At 38.5% G+C, this 19,186-nt stretch overlaps 1 long non-coding RNA gene across 1 annotated transcript; it reads left to right on the top strand.

Moving 5' to 3' along the window:
• The first annotated feature begins 163 nt into the window (after nt 1-163).
• On the top strand, nt 164-18,905 carry LOC128150112 (uncharacterized). The gene is made up of 2 exons (XR_008237939.1): nt 164-11,986; nt 17,787-18,905. It is a non-coding gene; the product is annotated as an uncharacterized LOC128150112 (long non-coding RNA).
• The last annotated feature ends 281 nt before the right edge of the window (nt 18,906-19,186 follow it).

A 19,186-nucleotide genomic window follows, 5' to 3' on the forward strand; every position in this document is an offset into this window, starting at 1 on the left:
GTTTGTGGTTGGGTGGGTTTTTTCATTAAAGTCATAGATCAGTGTCTTAACCACAAAACCCTCCTTATTGTAATTAAAAAAAAAAAAAAGAAAAAAGACTAAGAGTTCAAAGAATTTTTATTTTTTTTTTTTTTTAATCTTGCATAATGAATGTGTTTCTGTCATTGACCAGTAAGTTGCTGGAAACCTGTGATGGCGGCATTCCAAAACAACTCAGAAATGAAACAAAATTTCCCCATTGGGGAGCAGACTTTTCTCATAAGTCAAGCAATGTTCACAGTACATAGCTAAACTTATGAGAAGCCTAGTAGAAAAAACAATTTAGCCAGGGAAAGCCCTGACGTGGCCCGAGGCTTAATTGTCTGCGAGCCAGTAAGATTAACCCTGCTGCAGTTGAAAAAATTGTTCCTTCTCCAAATATGTTTGTTCACCTGATCTGAGAGGCCTCTAGAACTCCAGGAACTTGTATCAAGTTTGGAGGCAGGCAAATAATAACTCAAGTCTGAAAATTTGGATGCTAGGTATGGGAGATGGTGGGGTGAGGGTAAATGTCTTCTGGAAAATGGCAAGTAGTATCTATTGGAAATTAGCTTGTATAGGAAGGTGGCTTCCTGTGCAAGTATCTGAATTTCTAACAAATTCTGAAGGATTTCTCATGCTGGTTCATTTGCAGGTTAGTTACATGGGCGTGCTGATCAGGAAAGACTCTGGACCTGTTACTAAATGGTCCTTTTACATAAGCACAGTGTTTTACATTACGTGGGGTTTGTAGTGAGGTTATTCTTTGGGTGTTTGTTTTGTTTGTTTTCAAACATTGTGTATTTTTATTCCTAATACACTGTGAAATACACTTGGCAAACAGGAACCAAGGTTTTCATAGAAATCAATGACTCAAAATGCCCAAAGAGAAGTGAGGAAGAGTGTTACAGTTACAGCAGCGTACAGAAAGCTGCTGTTGGAGCTGTCAGCAGTGAATGTGATCCTTGACTATTAATAGAAGCAGGGAGGTTATCTTGCTTTTGAATCCTGTTTCTGGTGCCTATACCTGAAGATGTGCAACAAAGAATCTAGAAAGTAATGCTATGATAGGGACCCAAGTTAAATCTTCTTAAACAAAGCAGTAACTTGATCACTAAGCATAGCTGCACACTGATAATGGAAGAAAATTGAGATCTCTTCCACTTACTGGCAAAAGAAAAAATATTCAGTGGCTAGATGTTGGTTTTGAGGCTGCTGCTAAGAATTCAAACAACAAAAAGGCTTATGCAGGCAGCTACATCATTATCTAGTCTTAATGGTTAAGGTATGCTTTCTTCTAACTTTGATAAATTCTTGGGCTGGGGAAGGGTGAAGATGATCAAATTAAGATGACTGGAGGTATTCATAATACGTGCAGTTCTGCATTAAGCCAATAGTAATTAGTGCTTAGGCCTAGAATTTAACCTGACTTCTCTGTAGATGATGTAGCCAGTTACTCTCAGAAGTACTTACTACTCACATTCTTGTGAACCTGTGCTCAGACATACCAGAAAGGTGTCATTTCTAGATTCCTGGCTGATCGCTTGCTCAAGGCAATGTAGAGCTCAACAAGGGGTAGGGAAGGAATTTCCCCTGTCAAATTCTGTCTTCCTCTGGAATTTAGAGTGTAATCTTCTGCTAAGGTCACTTAAGTGTGTTTCATAAGTGATTCCCTGAAGTTGCACTCATTGTAGGTATTCATGGCATCTTAGACTTCCCTTTCTTCCCATTTTTTGTTTCCTTGGATATGCATTCATTTTACCTGAGGACTGAAATGCCTTAATTTTAGCTAAGGTTTTTGTATTTGGTAGTGGATATATGTATCTCTTTGACTTAAATCCTGTGAAACTGTACAGGAATTGGACAGGTATAGAAACAAGTTCAATAGTCCTTTAAACATATGCATAAACTTTAAAATTATTTTCTTTAGTGATGTCACAACTTTAGTTTTAAAAAAAAACTTATTGAAGGAATGTATAGGATTTGAATGAATTATATTGCCTTCCTAAAATCTCTTTTGAATTATGTTCAATGTGTGTTGTGTACATAGAGAAAGAGAGATTTCATACAACACAGTATGGAAACATCTTGCCTTCGAAGTAGCTATATTTCTTTTCTGGTTGTTGTCTTTCTGCTGGCCTACAGTGCTTTGCTGTCTCCTTGGTCAGCATATTTACACACGTGCCTTTCTAATTTTTATCAGCATCTTCTCCAAACAATCTGGTCCTTTTGTGGCAGTGCAGGTGTAGTCAGGTGTCTGCATTGTCCAAAGCAAGAGGGGGGGAAAAATAAAGGAGGGTAGAGAGGGGGGTTTAGGAGCCCTGCAAGCTTACAAAGCAGTTCTGAGTTGGGTAGGGCCCAAGAACTGGTAATTCTCTTTGCTTGACTGCTGTAAGGCAACGTCCAGCACTATTGGAGCTGCTCTTGTGTCACCCACGTAGATGCCTCTAAGGACACAACCTTAGATGCTAAGCAAAAGGAGACTTATCCAGAACCTTGGCCTATTAACCTCCAAAGCAGAGAGAGTGATAGAGACAAAAGCACTTCTTGAAAGCAAGGAAAAAACAAGTGTTACATTGCACTTCTTACAAGAATATTGTGCAGTGTTGCAGTTACCTTCTCCCCATGTGAATTTTTAAGCCAGGTCCTGTTTTGTGTTACTGGGAAGCAGGCCTATCTTAGTGGTGACCCTAGATAGCTCCTGAGTTCTTTGTAGTCCAAGGGACATCTGACAAACAGCAGCTGCTCAAACTTGCTATTGAAATCACAGATTACATGTATTTCAGTGAGCAGTCATCCCAGTTGTTCTGCACGCTTTAGGAAGTTGCTCTACTCTGCTGATTGCCAGCATAGTGCTGAGAAATAGAAGTATGTTCTTGGTGTTCTCATTTGCTTTTAGGATAAACTTTATCTACCTTTTGCTTGCCCACCTCAAAGGAATGCTATCGAAATTAAGGACAGCTTGGCTGTGTGTTAATGGAGTTTCCAATTAGCCTCAGCCTCCTGATCCAATGATCTTAGGCAAGGTTAGAAGAGTGTTCAATGAATTTTGAGAGGAAAATATTTCTCAGGCTAGAAAGAGCCTGTGGCAATGTCTTAAACGCTTTAGTCTATTGGACACCTAACTGTAGTAAAAAGCTGATTCTTTTTTTTGTCAGTACTGAACCAGTGACCCAGTAGAGCAGTCAAGGAGATACTGCAGTTCTTCTATTGTGTAGAAATAAAACTTAGGCTGTAGCCACTTCACAGTCTTAAAAATCATTCCCCCCCACCCCCTTTTTTTTTTTCCAGTGGATAGGGAATCTTACATTCACATTCCCTCAAATTTGAGTTTGATGGGGTTTTCAAGAAGTCTTTTAAGACTCTGATTAATAAAAGCAATTGATTGGAGTTTTTTATGGGTATCAGTGGTGACTACAAAGCTCCAAAGAAGATAAAATAAATACTTGTGTGGGTTGGCTGATTTAAAATACCTTTGCTCAACAGTTTAAGTATGTGACTTGCTGGCAGTCCATCTTAGAGATCCCTTCTCTGTTTACTAGAAGTACTAAATTTAGGAATGCTGTTAATTTGAAATTAATAGCTGTCCATGCTTAACACACAGCTTCTAACTACGGGGCAAAAACAACGAGTAGCGGTTGAACTAGAAGAGACTGTCTGTGATAAATATAAACTGAATGGTATGTGGATGGGTGGACTCTGGCAAAGATGATGGGTGAATCTTCAGGGTACAGTTTCATGCTTCATTTAACACAGTCTAGGTGTGTGGTGTTGCTGAAAGGGGCTCTCTGCTGTTTATTCCTGCCTCAGTCTTTGCTCTTTGTGTCAGATCATGAGTTTATCCAGTTAAAACAGTTTCATTTTGCTAGGCTGTTTTTTCAGCTGAATTGGCAGGTTTGTCTTGGCTGACTGTGGAGCAACTCGATTAACAGAGCCTGTACAAGGAAGGTGCTGGGGAAGATGTATCGTGTCCTACAAGTAATAATCAACTGTTGGACTGACTGACTATGCATCTGTGGTATATTTCTGTATTTTACACAAGTCTGGAGGGAACAATCTGTTCACATACATCTGAACTGCGGCATTTCTGCATGGACAGTTTGAGAGGGCAGAGATCACTGCAGTAGTTACCAGCCAGCTGTCTGGCCTTCCCATCTGCTGTGAGTCACGGCCCATGAGTGAGGCAGCAGAAGAGAAGAAATGCCCTTGTGGAGCAGTGGATGAGGCCAAGCCTGCAGTGAGTTGTCAGTCTTTGCTCTGGAGTGGGTGAGGTGTGCTTGAATATGTCCTGATTTGCCAGCAATGTATGTGGGCAGTTGCTAACAGTTGTGAGTGATGACAGCTGTCTGACTCGCCTTGTTTCACAAAATCCAGAAGTATGTGGATGTCAAGGTTCTGACTGCACATTTTTTTAGTTATACTGGTGTTATTCCTACATGAACAACTTTGAAATTTTGGCTAAAGCCAGGCTTTTATCACTTAATCTGAAATCCACTGGCACTAGTTTCATGGGTATGTATTTGCAGAAATTGGTCTGTGCAAATGACAATGTTCAAACTAGATCATTGTCCACTGAGTAAAGTGAAAAGCAACGTGGATGGAGACCTCTTGGAGCTAAGTCACCCACTTCAGACAGATAGGAAATTCCAGGAGTTGTAATAACTCACAAAAAATGTTGTCTGACCTCTTCAGAAAGTCTCTTTCCCTCATTTCATGAGGGAGGAACAAAAGCTATTCTAGTTAATTATGCTAATTGTTGTAACTCATATAGTGAAGCCATCCCATTTTTTCGTAAGCAGTGTGAACTGATCCTGTCTGCAATGTACAAACTCTGATAGTTTATTTCCTTTGTGTCTGTATGTCACCAGTGAAGAACTGATGTGCATTTTCATACTTGCAGAGGAGAAGATTTACCTGATAGTCTTCTGTGTCCTGTGAGAGAGAGAGATGCAGAACCTTTCCTCGTTTCGTCTGTTTGCATGATAGTGTGGACAAAGTCTTTGTGAGTTGGGTAGGAATTTCTGAGAGGATTAATTCTGAGTGTATCTGGGTAGTGTAACCCACATGATGGATCCCCTGGAGAGATTTGTATTTCTGTTAGCATGTGTACACTAGGTTAAGAACAAAAATATACTCTGATTTTTATTTTTGGGGGGAGTGGGGCAATATAGGTGAAACATACAGATAGCTTGAAGGCTTTAAGTTTAGTTGTCTTCCTGATATTTTGGCCTGACCCTAAGAAAAGCACCTAGTTATTGTGTGTTGGTTTTCCCATTTAAACAAAAAACCCAAAACCAACAAAACAAAACCCTAATTCCTTATGCTTTGCTGTTCAGAGTTTTAGAAATTCATTGGTCCTATGGAAGTACAAAATACTGTGCTGTTTTGTGGATGGATATTTTTTTCTTTTTGTATAGGAAAAAGGAGGTCCCAACCCATGACTGTTGTGTTGCAATACCTACCGTAGTTCAACTTGGCAAGATAACAAAACGAGTGCAGAACTCGCATGGCAATAATGCATTTGAGAAACTATTTTAAAATGCCATGCTGATGAATCAATCTTTCTCCCTTTTTTTTTTTTTTTAATGGAAACTTTTCTCAGCAAAAAAAGTGTGGCAGATCAGGTACTCATGTTCAGCTCTGTCCTTTAATGATATGAGTGTACTAAATGGCAGATGGGAATGTTGGTGATTCACTGAATATATTTATGTACATATGTAAACACTACCTCACCAGAAAACAGCTTACCAAGAGGGATATGGTAGCTTAAAATTTGTTTTTAGTGAAGCCCATTCTGTAGTATAAACATAGTGAGCTCTTGCTGTGACAAGACAGATGGGAGAGTCCTCTGTGGTGCCTGCTTAACCACCTGAAATGTGCCTTTCTGCTTCTCTTGGGCTTTTTGCTTTCTGGGCACTACCCTTATTGTTGTGGCTAATAACAGCATTTACAGGCTAATAATCTACGGCCAAGTCAGCCACTGTTTACCCATGATGTAATGTAGTTTTTCTGATTCATGAGTTCTCATCTATGTCTGACCACTTATCTTCTGCTGGCAGAGATGAGAATATTCTTTGATATGAAAAGCTGCTGGAAGCTTGATGCCCTCTTCCTGCTGTAAATCTTAGACTGCTTCCAGCAGCCCCAAGGCAGCCCAGGGAGAAGTTGGCATTGGCCACCTCAAATACTCTGCTATGCAATCTGAATGAGTTTTAAAAATGCCGCTTTTAATCTCTTTAGCTTTTACTTTCAGCTGCTTCTCCATAATCATGATAACCATAAATCATTTTTTGCATAATATCATTCTTCATTTTTATTTGTAGTACTCAACTCCAGGAAGTGTGGCTTAAATAATAATAAAAAAAAAGATTAAAAAATACCGAGAACCAAATGTTCAGTAAAATCTGTCCTTCCAACAGTGTTGTTAGACAATTCAAGACTTTGATTTGGCCTTCAAATGCCTGGTCTTGCTGGGCTGTGCCTGACATTTGGCCATTCAAGGAGTAAAGGAACAGTAGACTAGGAACTTAATAGAAGTTTTACAAGCCAAGTGTTTTCCACTCAAACCTGTAGAAAAGGAAGTGTGAGTGGGAGGTGGGAAGCACTTGAGTGAGACTTGCAAGTTGACAAAAGTTGATTGCGAGTTAGCAATTTAAAAATGTATCACTGTAATTATCACCTGTTTTATTTCCTCATCTCCGCCTTTTGGAAGAGGAAAAAAAACTCAACACCCTCTGATTGTGCTCACAGAAATGATTACCACTAATAAAGTTACATATTCAGTAAATTAAAGTTTTGAAATATTGAGATCACTGGGTATGAAAACATAACCCATTTTATCCTTTACCTTCAAGGAAAGACTCTGACCAGTTTTCTGAAGAAGATACGGAGCCTGGGTTAGTCATAGCAGTTTAGCTGTTTGAGCACTGATTCATTTGTACCCATTCTTAGTACTAGTTGTGGTGTTGGTAATGAGAAATTGACGGCTGAAATTACAGGACAGATGGAAAGAGCCTTGTCCAGCAAGAGAGCAGAAATCTACAGCTGTGCTGCCTGAGACATAACTTGTTTGCCAGTGATTTGGTTACTTGACAGTCTAAATGGATTCACAAGCCATTCACAGGAATCAAATTGCAAAACGGACTGTAGACACAAGTTTCCTTCAATGTAGGACAAATCCTGTTAATGCTGTAGTAGGGTTGACACAGGGCACAGGATCTCTGCTATAGTTCTGTATTGGACTTCTGTTAAAATGAGGTACATAATTCATGCTCAGCAGAGGCAGTCGAGACCATGACTCATTTGTGCCACTCTAAAATATTAAAACTTTCAGGCCACTTCAATTACAAGCCTGGCAGGACATACAACCTGATGCAGTGAAATATTTACCTGTGTTGTCCAGGCAATGGCAAAGAATCCAGTCATTGCAAAGAATGCTACTTGTGATTAATGATGTAATTATTTAAATTGTTTCTTTAATCATCTGGACTACCTAGGAGTAGAAGGAGCTACAGTTGAGTGAGCATTCCACTTGCTAAAGTATGTTGGAGATGCATGAAAGCTTTGTACCTTTTCTTAAAGAATTTAAGTCTTCAAAGTATTTGTGTGTATGTGTGTGTAAGCAACTGCTACTCTGAAGGGGGGTGGAAGATAAAAGAAAAATTGGACAAATTTGTACTTCTGTAATAGCGAAGATTAAAGATGAATTCTAAAAATTTGAAAAGGACCTTGAGGTAGTTGAGTTTCTGGGGGGGAAGAGATGTTAACAGTGCATTTAATAAATACACTCAAATAGCATATGTTAAGTAATTAAACTTACTGATTAAAGACTAATTTAAGTGTACTTGATGATCAAGTCTAATGTAACAATTTAGAATGAGGAATAAAAAACAGGACTACTGAACAAATTCCCTGCTTTAGGTCTTTGAAGCAATAATCAATAAATACAAAGCAAACATCACGCCTGCAACGGAATACTCATAATGTGGCTTGCAAAGAGCATTAGCTGTGTTAGGGAGGCACACTGGAGAGAGGATCCAGAATATCCTTTGATAGTATAGCTTCATTGAAGGGACAAAGAGAAAGTTGACTTTTTCTTAAGTACTTCTGAATTGCTTAAACTAGAATCTTGTTCATAAGCATCCTTTTTAATCTAGCTGGTAGCAATAGCTGGAATTTACGTGGTCCTGTGCTCGTTTTTTGATTATTTTTTTCTTAATGACCAATCCAATGGCATTGTATCACAAATTCCAAATTTTATTTTTTTGCATTTATGTAGGCAACTCTGTTGAACTCTGTTTGCAGACAACAGATGTAGTTAGGAGTGGACTTAGCCTAGAACTGAATGCATGCAAATGGCTCTGTAAGTGAAACTGTAGACTGGACTGAAAAATCTGAGTATTCCAGCTCATGTTTCCCTGCATAATGAAGTCACTGACTAGTACAATCAGATTATATAAAAGTCTTCTCTGGTGTATATATAATACCTGGGTTCACATGAACTGTTTTTAATCAGTAATTCCTATTGTTTATCTTGCATGGTGAAAGGATATAAATGAATGTACATCTGTGTACATTGTGATGACCTTTGTAGAAACCCTGCAGGATTTTTATAATGATTCAACTGAAATTCACTGAGAACCAGATCAGCTATTACAGGCTTGGTGGGATCCCAGCAACATAGCTCACAGGAGGAAGAGAGCTCTGTGAACACGGGCACAGAGACCTAGAAAGAAAGGGTTAATTAAGTAGAGATTCTACTGAAAAGCAGTGGTAATATTTGAAAAATACAGGCTTTCAACTAAAATAGCAAATATATTTTTTTTTTCCTGTGACACTTAATACTTTCCTATCAGAACAGAATATTAATCCATTGTATTTTGTAAGGATATTTCATTTGTCATCTGGTTTTAAAGATAGTGGCTAGAGACTGTGAGGTTTTGGCAGCTGCTGATCTCTGGACTACAAGATTGCAAGTCACTTTTTATCTTTTTGTTTTGATTATGAAGTCAAGTAGTGGTGTTTTCTAAGGCCTTTGGTAAATACTGGTGAAGAATGACTGCTCTGGGTGTGTTGGTTCAAGTAGTGATTTGCAAATCTTCCTGACTTCCTGCAATGGTTTAGGCTTCTCCAGAGTGTATTATGTAATGTATTTGAGCGACCTTATATAAACACTTGATTAACTTTTTTCCCTACAATCTATTGCCTTCATTCTTCAAATTCACAAGTGCATTTCTACTCATTTGTGACTTTATCCAGCTGCTAACTTGCATCTTTTCATCCATCTCCTCAAGACATAACCCATAGCTTCTAACAGGTCATCCTGTACAACAGTGTTTGCACCCAGTCCTTCCAAATATACCTAGTGATTCTTTTTGTCATTCTCTTAAATTATCTTTGCAAAAGTTGTGAGACTTGGGAATTTATGTCAGAGAGAAGGAAGAGCAGAGGGAGCTAGGAAATAGTGTGTGTGTGTTGGGGTAACAGTAGGGATCACCCTTGCTGCTTTACAGTGAGCAACAGCCTGTGCCTGACCAGGCTGTGTTAGGGCTGCTTTCTTCCTTGCTTACATTTCACTGGGAAAATTTAGTGGCCAGGAGCAAGTGTTAATGTGGTTGGCAGCATAATGAATAGCAGAGATCTAAGTGCATTTCCTCACCGGGAATGTGAGCCTTTCTGCTATAGATGGGGACTCGCATAACTTATGCTTGCTTGCAGCTGTAGATACTGCCTCTGCCATCTATGAGAGTGAAGCCCAGGGAATGGTTTTGTGGCCTTATCTAATAACTGCTGTTATTTTGGGGTTTTTCTTTGTTTGTTTGTAATGTGTACCCCGTCCTTAGGGGAGAGATGATCAGTATTTAAGGTATGTAACAACAACTATACTACCTCCACTCGGAGATGGAAGTTACCACAATAAGAGTATATGTTGTAGGGAGTGGATTGTGTAATGTAATTTGCATATTCCAAATTACTGGCCTCCAACCCAGCGTAAGAGAGCAATAGCTGATGTAGGACTAGAAGGTGTCGAGCCTCTGCTTCCGCTCCTCCCTGCCTTCAGGAAAAAAACTGGTTTATAGCTGGGCATGGTAGATCCTCCTGCAGATTCCCATGTCCAAGACATTGCTCTAGCTAGGGGTTGCTCCCTACTAAGCTATCAGGTGGTAATCTCAGGCACCAAGATAGTCTGGAATTAAAGTACTGCCCCCTAGTATGTCCTGTTTCTTCACCACTCAAGCTTGACAATCCTTACTAACAAGCTGTAACAAATCCAATACAATTTGTTCTTCAACTGCTGGATTTTATTTTTGTGTTTATCTTTAGTAGCTTTGCTTTAATAAGGGTCTAACTCCAGTCATCGCTGAGTATTAACAATGGAAAAGAGGATGCTAGGCTGGTTTCGGGAGGCAAGAATCCCCTGGAATACACAAGCACAGAGAAAAGAACATTGAATAGTAAGTTAAATGCCTATGCCTACACTTTGCTGTATCTAGCTATTTCCCCACTATATTACTGGTTTGATCCTTACTTACAGTTTGCCAGTCAAGATGCACTTTATGACAAGGTAACTTTTTACTTTTTTTTATATTCTTGCTCTGACTGGAACTTTCTGCTTCTCTGTAATTTTTTGGCCTAAGAGGATTGAATTAATGTCTTCTCTTGAGACAGATGCTGCCATTTAGAAATGTTATCTAAAAGACATGCAATTAAATCTTGACCTCAATTAAGTCAGTACAAAGTTCTCACAGCTTAGTGTGATAAGCAGTTATGGTTCTCTGATACTGAATTTGCTGTGATGTATTGTTTTACCACTCAGCATTAACACAAGGTACATCTTGTTTGATAATTTTTCAGAACCTCAACACATCAGCCTGTTTCCTCTTTTCCTTTTCTTCTGCCTGCCCCCCAATCTAATTATAGTGGCTTTCACCGCTGTCTGTCAGTCTTGATGATTATCAGTGGAAGCAAGTGGAAAGACCTGAGTTATACCAATAAGCAGACTTCACTTATCAACCTCACAACTTCATTTAACTACCATTTTTTAACCCTCAAAGCTGGGGATGCATCCCCACCTGAACATCATGGTGACTGTCCTGGGGTAAGTGTGCTGCAGGAACTATGTCCTACTCATATATGCCGTCAGACCAGGTTGTGCTCTTCTGCCTCCTCCTGCTCTGGGCTCTTTTGGTGCCAGCTTGCATTCGAACCCTTGGGGCTGTAGAGCAGTAAGAGGTGAAAGCTGGGACTTCAGTGAAAGAAACTGCAACATTTGAGACAGTGTGAGGCACTAGGCATGAAACACTGGTAGGTTGGATCAGCCACAGCCTGGGCCAAGTGGGATCAACAAGGGTGTATGTGTGTCCAAAGGAGCTCAGTGAAACTGGGACTATTGAGGGCAGACTATTTGTATACAAGGGGGGGAAAGGGATAATAGTTTAGCAGATCTTTGAATGGGTTTTTTTCTTTTCCCCCTGCATCACTTCTGTGTAGTAAAGGGAGTTTCTGTTGTGTTTTTATGTTCTTTAATGATTTTTTTCCTAAAGGCATAGTAGATCAGTAAATCTAAGCAAAAGTAGCATTACAGTTATGTCTTGATCATTTTGAAACCTTAGTTTTGTTTCCCTCTGCCTTTTTGTTATGAGACTTAGGCTGAGCAAATCAAGCTGTATAATCCCTCGTGGTCTGGCAGGATTCATCCATGCCACTAGGATTGCTTTTCTTAGCCACAGTTAACAATGGTGTAATGGCTTTTATAACATTTTATTAAGTTGAAATGCATCAATAGCACTAATGATAAACAATTGTGGTATTTTAGGAAGAACAATTTCCAGCACTTAATGCACCTGCCAACCTGCGGAGCTTTTGGGCAGCACTTGACTCTGTGGCATGAAAATATGGAGTATTTGTCCCTTACAAACATGTCTGTGCTGTGACACAGACTTAAGGAAACTGGTCTTGTATGTCTGTGGTAAGAAGTACATAAAAGCGTTAATTTCATCTCTCTAGATTAAAATTCCTCTTCAACTGATGATGACTGTTGCTTAAGTCTGCTGCTGGCTAGTATAAATCGGGATAAAGTGGCCTAGCTTGGATTTGCTGTGGGGAGGATGGGAAGGGGCCTTGTTGATGCCAGTCATATGACATGGCAGCTGTAATGTAGCCTCCTCCCTTCCTCACCCTCCAATGCACGTTGGGACTGTCCCTGGTTTAGGATTATAAACTTAATGTGAAACTACAGCTAAGATGTATAAGGAGTTCAACCTCCTCCTACATCTTTAACTCTGGAGGGGAAAAAAAAAAAAAGCAGGCTACCTTTTAATGTCTAATAGCATTATCTAACTTAATGATTACCGATTAACCAATGTCAGCCATAGCTTTAACTGAACTTTTCCCAAGGAAATAATTAATTGCTGTTAACAACAGACAACAGTATTCTACTACATTCAGCAGAGACAGCAGTATTGTTTTCAGCCATGAAACAAGCAGGTAGTGAGACTGCAGAGGATGTTGGTGAATGTAGCTTAAATGCAAATTATGACATGACTTCTCCTTTTGGATTTCCCAGTGCTGCGCTATTTCTTCAGTCTGCTTGTGCAAAAACTGCGTAACTAGCCTGCAGCATGGACATACTCATCATTACTGTCTTACAGTAACCACGTTAAACATCGTCTTGAGGAACCTAAGTAAAAGAGTTGCAAAGCTGCATACGGCATCATAAGACAAGGAGGCTGCATGCTGTGCTAAGTTGGGGGAGGGAAGATGAAGTGTGGGGTTTTTTGGGGTTTGGTTTTTTTTTTTTTAATAGACCTTGGTTCCAATCAAATTTCAGTGATGGTATTTATTTTACAATACCTACTTCCTAGAAATGCTCAGTGGACCTTGGATCAGACCTGATTAGTTTGTCCCCAGTTCTTCAGTCAGCTCAAATGGGATGAATCTTTGCACTTTGCACAGTGCTGTTTGAAGTCACTGGAATTCAGCACACGGACAAATAGACTCCCTCATAAAGGTGGCTGTTGTTGTTACATTGGACTCTTTACTTTCTTTTTTCAACTAGAGAAAACACCACTTTTCTGAAACATCAATATTAATTTTAGCTTGTAATGATACAGAATCCAACAAACATGAGAAGGGTAAAGTAGTCTGAATTTTATAACAAGGTATTCACTAAGGATATTAGTGTAAGAATCATCTTAACAGCAATAAGTATTTATTTAGTTGTCTTGTATTTGCAGTTTGATCTACAAACATTGACTTGATGTTGATAAGAGTTTACCAAAACCCAAGTCAGTCAGTCTGGTAAATATTGAAATGAACTTGAACGAGTTTGAAGAAAATAGGAGCTTCATCTGATGACTGACCTCGCAGCATGTGATCTTTATGATTGGGACCATGCAGTGTAGTGCTTAATTTGCCAGTACAGATGGAGAAAAATATTAGAGATTTATTCAGTACAGTCAAGTCCCCATTTTTACTACATTCTTTCTTTAAAATGGCTAATTGCAAAACAGTGTGATAGCTAGAAAATGTTACGAGTACCATCTGCCTAAAGATGGGTTGGCTTCATCTTTGTGTTTGTACCATGCTTCCATATGCAAACTTTATGGGCTTATAAAAATCTTGCAAAGTGCAAGCTTATATAAAATCAGCATATCATCATTGCCTGAAGTAACATGATTCTGTAGATATGATTGAACTAAATCAATGTCATGGATAAAAAATTTCATAACCAAGCTAATACAGAGGTTAAAGATTCAGTGAGTGGTTGGAGTAACTCTAGAGCTCTTTTCTTTAGAAAAAAAAAAAAAAAAAACAAAAAAACCCCAAAAAAACCAAATAGGCCCCAGACAAACCAAAAGCAAACCCTCAGCTCAAACTTACCTTTGATGATAGTAGTGTCAATGGGTGAAAAACACCCATGTAACTGAGATGAGAACCCAGCTTTGTTGTGCTCTACTTAAGCAGCCCATTGATTGATACACACAGTATGGCAGAAACATGTTACATGCACTAACAAATGAAAGTGTTGCTCGCTGACCATCTGGTTGCATTGTTGTGTATCTGTTATCTATCTTTAGTAAGTGGTCTCTGTCAAAGTAATCAGTTTAGTTTTAATGAGAAATTAAACACCTCAAAACATCTGAATTATTCAGCTCACAGTTACAGGTGTTGGTATGGTAAAGTTTAGTATGGTATGAGATGGCATTGTAATAGCAGGAACAATTTTTTTCCTCTTGGGAGATGTATATATTGGGTTACTGCAATGTTGAGAGTCACATCAAAATGTGTATTTTGTTGAAACAAACAAAAAATCACAAATCTGAGACTCAAGGCATTGTCCCTCTATGGTTAATGCTAAGTTCTTGCTTATCTTATACCCTTACGAAAATTGTAACTAGAAAAGGGAACTTCAAGTTAACTTCTGCATTTTTAAGGACATTGAAATATCTTTGGATGGGTTTAGCTGTTTAAAACATTATTTTTTTTTGAGAGCTAACCTCTCCATTTTTGAAGGTGGTATTGATTTGGACAACTGTGAAATACAAGTAATCCTACTGGATCTGCATATGAGTTACAGAACATGTAGCTGCAACAAGAGGCCTTATATTCCTGATACACTAGACCAAAAGCAACCAAAAAAATTATAAAGATGATGTATACATTTAATGTAAAACAGGTTGAGATGGAAAATCCAAGAGCGGCCTTGTTGTAAAGGCTAACAAGCTCTGCCTAAGTGGAAAATTAGGAAATTTGCGTATAGCTGGTAGAAGAAAGGGAGAGATGGTTATATCTACCTCACCTTCTACTAGTCTTGGCAAATTGTTCAAATGTGATGTATTCTGTTTTTTCACCTTTCATACAAATGGCGAAGGTCATTAACAAAGATTAAGTGTCCTATTCTTAGCCAGCTCTACACTTCCTTGACTTGGTCTTGCTATGCTGTAGAAAAAGTACATTCAGACATGAATCTACCCAAGTTCTTTTGGGACATCAGGATGGCCTCGACTGAGGCATCATATGGCTTGGTCTGCCTCTGTAGCTTATATTTAGAGTCTCTTTAGATTCTTTGTGGTGAAAGTAGTACAGATACTGGTTATCACATGGCTTTTATGCTACATAAAATACATATTATGTGTCTAAAAATAGTTAAAAACAAATCCTTGACAAATCATAAATAACAGAGTACTTCTAAATTTTAGAATATAACCTTCACCTGAAAAAGTTTATGAACTGTCACTTTATATGTGTGCATACCCAGCAAATCTATTTTGACACTGCCTTGGCCTCAGGAAACCATTGGAAAACACATGATAAATAAGAATTAGCTATCAAACAGGACAAAAATACATTGCTGTAGAAAGCACCCAACTATGTTGGCCAATTAAATTGAGCAGCAGTAATCCAACAGATGAGCTCAATCTAAACTACAGAGCAGGGAGAGTGCAGAACACATGTTCTTGAGGTTTCTTGCTGTATAAAGATCCATTTTGCTGCAGGACTTAACTAGGCGGAGTGATGGGACTGTAGGCAGACCCAGCATTAGATGTGAGTAGTCTTCTCTCTTCCCCAGTAGCACACTTGATAATGTGTACTCGTACTGATCTAGTGTACCTGTGTCTTCCATGTCATGTAGCCTCCTTGGCTACAGGCTCAGCTTGTTCTCCCCAGAAGCTGCGTGTCGAATTTTGATTTTTACTTTGGCGGACAGAATTTCAAGCATTGCACTGGAGTGGAAGGTGAGGGGATGCTTCCTCACTGGAGTCAGAGTTTGTTCTTCTGTCAGTGTCTAACTATATAAAACTCCCTAGAGCCAAATTACAAGTGCAATAATACCTGGTTATAAAATGTTTACTTGGTCTCATTTAGGCTTACAAAAATTTTGGAATGAAGTATTAACTCAAACAACTATGTAACAATCCAACTTGCATAATGATTTAATGATTCCTGATTAAAAAAACCAAAAGAGATTTGGGGTCAAACATGACACTGCTACTTCAATGCTGTTTTTATTTACTCAAAAGAAATACCTTCTGATTGTTTAGTCTCTTTTACCTTGGCAATAACTTTTTGGTTTCTTTGGTTTATTTGGTTTTGTGTTTATAGAAATTGTTTGTTTAAAATGGGGAAATCTTCTTTGCCACCTTCTCCCAGGAAAAAAATTACCCTGAAACAACTCAAGGCATTAACTTGGCATCCTGCAGTCTTGCTAGAACTAACACTGTCTGAGGTCTGATGTCAACTCAAGCTGGGGGGGGGGGGGGGATTTTTGGTCACACTTATGACATGTTTTCTCTGAGGCCTATAATTTTTTAATGTGAAAAAACTTAGGCTGTCATCCAAGAGCTTAAAATATTAGAGAAAATGGGCAAAAATGACAAAAACTCTGTATGTTAGAACCGTAAGAACTGGCAAGGCTGACTTGTCTGCAGCTGGCTGATCTTGGTGAGCAATATTGCATGTGGGATCTGAGGGGTGCGGGCAAGGGAAGGGAGCTTGGTTGGGGACTGAGCCCTGTGTCTGTAAAGCAGCTCAGAATCAGAAGTTAAAATTTAATTATACCTTTTTTTTTAAACTGCCCACAACTTCCTCCCTTTTGTTTGTTTTGTTGTTTGGGGTTTTTTTTCTTACCAGTTCTTTTCCCTTCTTTTTTTATGGCAGTCTATAGAAAACAGAGTTGTTAAGTTCTTCTTGGTGTTTCTTTAAACTGTTATTTTTCCAAATCCAATGCTAACTACTTACTTCAGATACTTTATGGATTTATGAATATGCCCTATTTCATGTTATGCATCTTCCAACAGCCTGTGCTCTGCACATGCTCCCATCTTTGTAGTTCCTCATGGCAGTTTTGTCTACTTTCATCTTTTCTGTCATACTATTTTTTTTTTAATAAAATTTTATACAATTTCCTGAGTAGCAAGTTGCTCTAAGAGGTTGGAAACAGTAGTTTTCTGCTCAGTAGAATTTCTGAGATTTCTCAGGCTATTTTCTTGCCTTTGTTCTCTGTACGACAGGCCTTTATGATTTTTAAAGGCCATTTTGGTTTTAGTGTCATCAGCACACAAGTGCATCCTCCTAACCCATTTTTCTACAACCATATGGCATCTGTGACTTCAGTTTGCTACAAGGAAAGCAAGCAGGGAGAACTGTGGAATCTGGTTGGGACAAATGAGCAGCTTTTTGTTTCCCCATTTTTGACCCAGGCAGAGGTTCAAAAGCATTCCAAAACTTGCTGTTTCTGAAGTCCAGAAACAAATCTTTTAGTTGGTTTGGTGTTTACAGCTTTGAACCTGGATTTCATTATGGTTATCCATGCCTCTGTGACTCGTGGACTACCTGAATGTCTGCAATGCATTCCCTCCTCACAGCTATGCTTGCAGGCAGCTCTAATGTTACAGCAAGTTGGAATGCAAATATGTGCCATTGAACTATAGCGTATGAAAATGACAGTGGCTAATCTCTTCTTGAAGTGTACCCAGAGACAAAAAATGTTATCTGCTTCAAAAGTCTCTCAAGGAGTTTTACTAAAACCTGACTTGAATCTTGCAGCCAGATGCAGTGATCAAATCCAGCCTGTGAATTAAGAATCTTCCAGACTGTGCAGCTCCCTTGCAGTAACCTATATGCTATTTAGGATAACTTTTTAAAGTAACTGAATGTAACAATGTGTTTGTTCATTACTGTGTAACCTCCCCACCTCAGTAATAACATGTTTTTCCTTCTTATAGGCAGGAATAAGTCTAACCTTTTTCTGTGGTTTTGGTCTGTAGCTTTTTTTGGAGGTGAGTGGGAGACAACTCCAATATTTAATTACCTGCTCCAGCAATCCTTGACATCAGTTGATCACCTAATATTACCAATGTTAGTATCTGTATCTACCAATTAATAAGGACATTAAAATGTATTTTTACAATGATCAGTAGTGACATCCCTGTCAGTATTTCCACAAGGCTGAAAAGACATAGTCACAGGGGGGTATTCACTCAAAAAGTACGTAAACTTCAGAGAAATGGTTAAAAAGGCCACAAATTGAGAGTTGCTTATATTAATCTTTTGTCTTTTTTGCATTTGTGATAGTAAAATGACAATATATAATGAAAGCTCATGAAGCTCAGAGATTGAGGAATTGTTTCCAGAAATCAGAATTTAAAAAAAAAAAAAAAAAAAATCAGAACCAAAAACCAGTTGTGAAACTTCTGAGCTTCAGCGTTAACAGTTATTGACCAAATGAAAAAAATTTCTACTGCTTAGTTGTTTTGTTCTTTTTGTTTGCAGTAATGGCACATATATACATGTATGTGTTAGTTTATATTAGAAAGGATTCTTCAAAGGCTCAGACTAGATGACAGCAGGCGTCTCAAGATCCATAAAGGGTATTTTGTTGTGGATGCTTCCTAGGACTTGGGTTGTCCAAGTGAAGACCAGGAAATGAGGAACAGGGGCGGGTCTTTGCTACTAGCTCATTCAGCAAAATGCTAAACCACAGCTTCCTAAGCTTTAAGGCAGTCACTCTGACAAAGAATGCTTTGTATGCCTGCTTCCCCATGTACAATTCCTTTTTGCAATATAAATTGCCTAATTCATTAGTTGTCTAACATAATTTCTGCAGTCCCTCATTTTGATGCATCAGATTTCAGAATATTATTCCAAATTGTACAGTGTGAATAAAATTATTATGAGATACCAAATTGTATAAAAATTAATTATAATTCATGTTTTTATCTTGGAATAATATATAAGCAAGGCTTCATTTTGCTGTTGGGATGTAAAAATTAAAATGTAACTTTAATTATGGCCTAAAAATTGTCCTTTTCCTACCTGAGGATTTTGGAGCAAAATTTTGCTGAGAATAAGTTCAAGTGTATGCCCAGAGTTGTTCGCATGAGATTGTTTTTGGTTTTTTTTTGTTTTTTTGGTTTTTTTTTTTAAACACAAAACCAACCCAAGTCTTACTGAAGCTGGTAACACTTCAGAACAGCTCAAGCTGACTCCATAATGATTACTGAGTGCAACTGTCAGATTTAACCTAGTAATAAAAATAACATAGAAAAACACGCAGACTTGGAAACACTTATGTAAGACATCCTTTTTGTGAAGAAGGTCAGCAGTTTTGTGTGCTCAGATAGAACATGATGGCATTATTCAGTTGTTTATGTTTTTAGATTCTCAA

This window comes from Harpia harpyja, chromosome 13, assembly GCF_026419915.1.
Source record: "Harpia harpyja isolate bHarHar1 chromosome 13, bHarHar1 primary haplotype, whole genome shotgun sequence".
Classification (NCBI taxonomy): Eukaryota; Metazoa; Chordata; class Aves; order Accipitriformes; family Accipitridae; genus Harpia; species Harpia harpyja.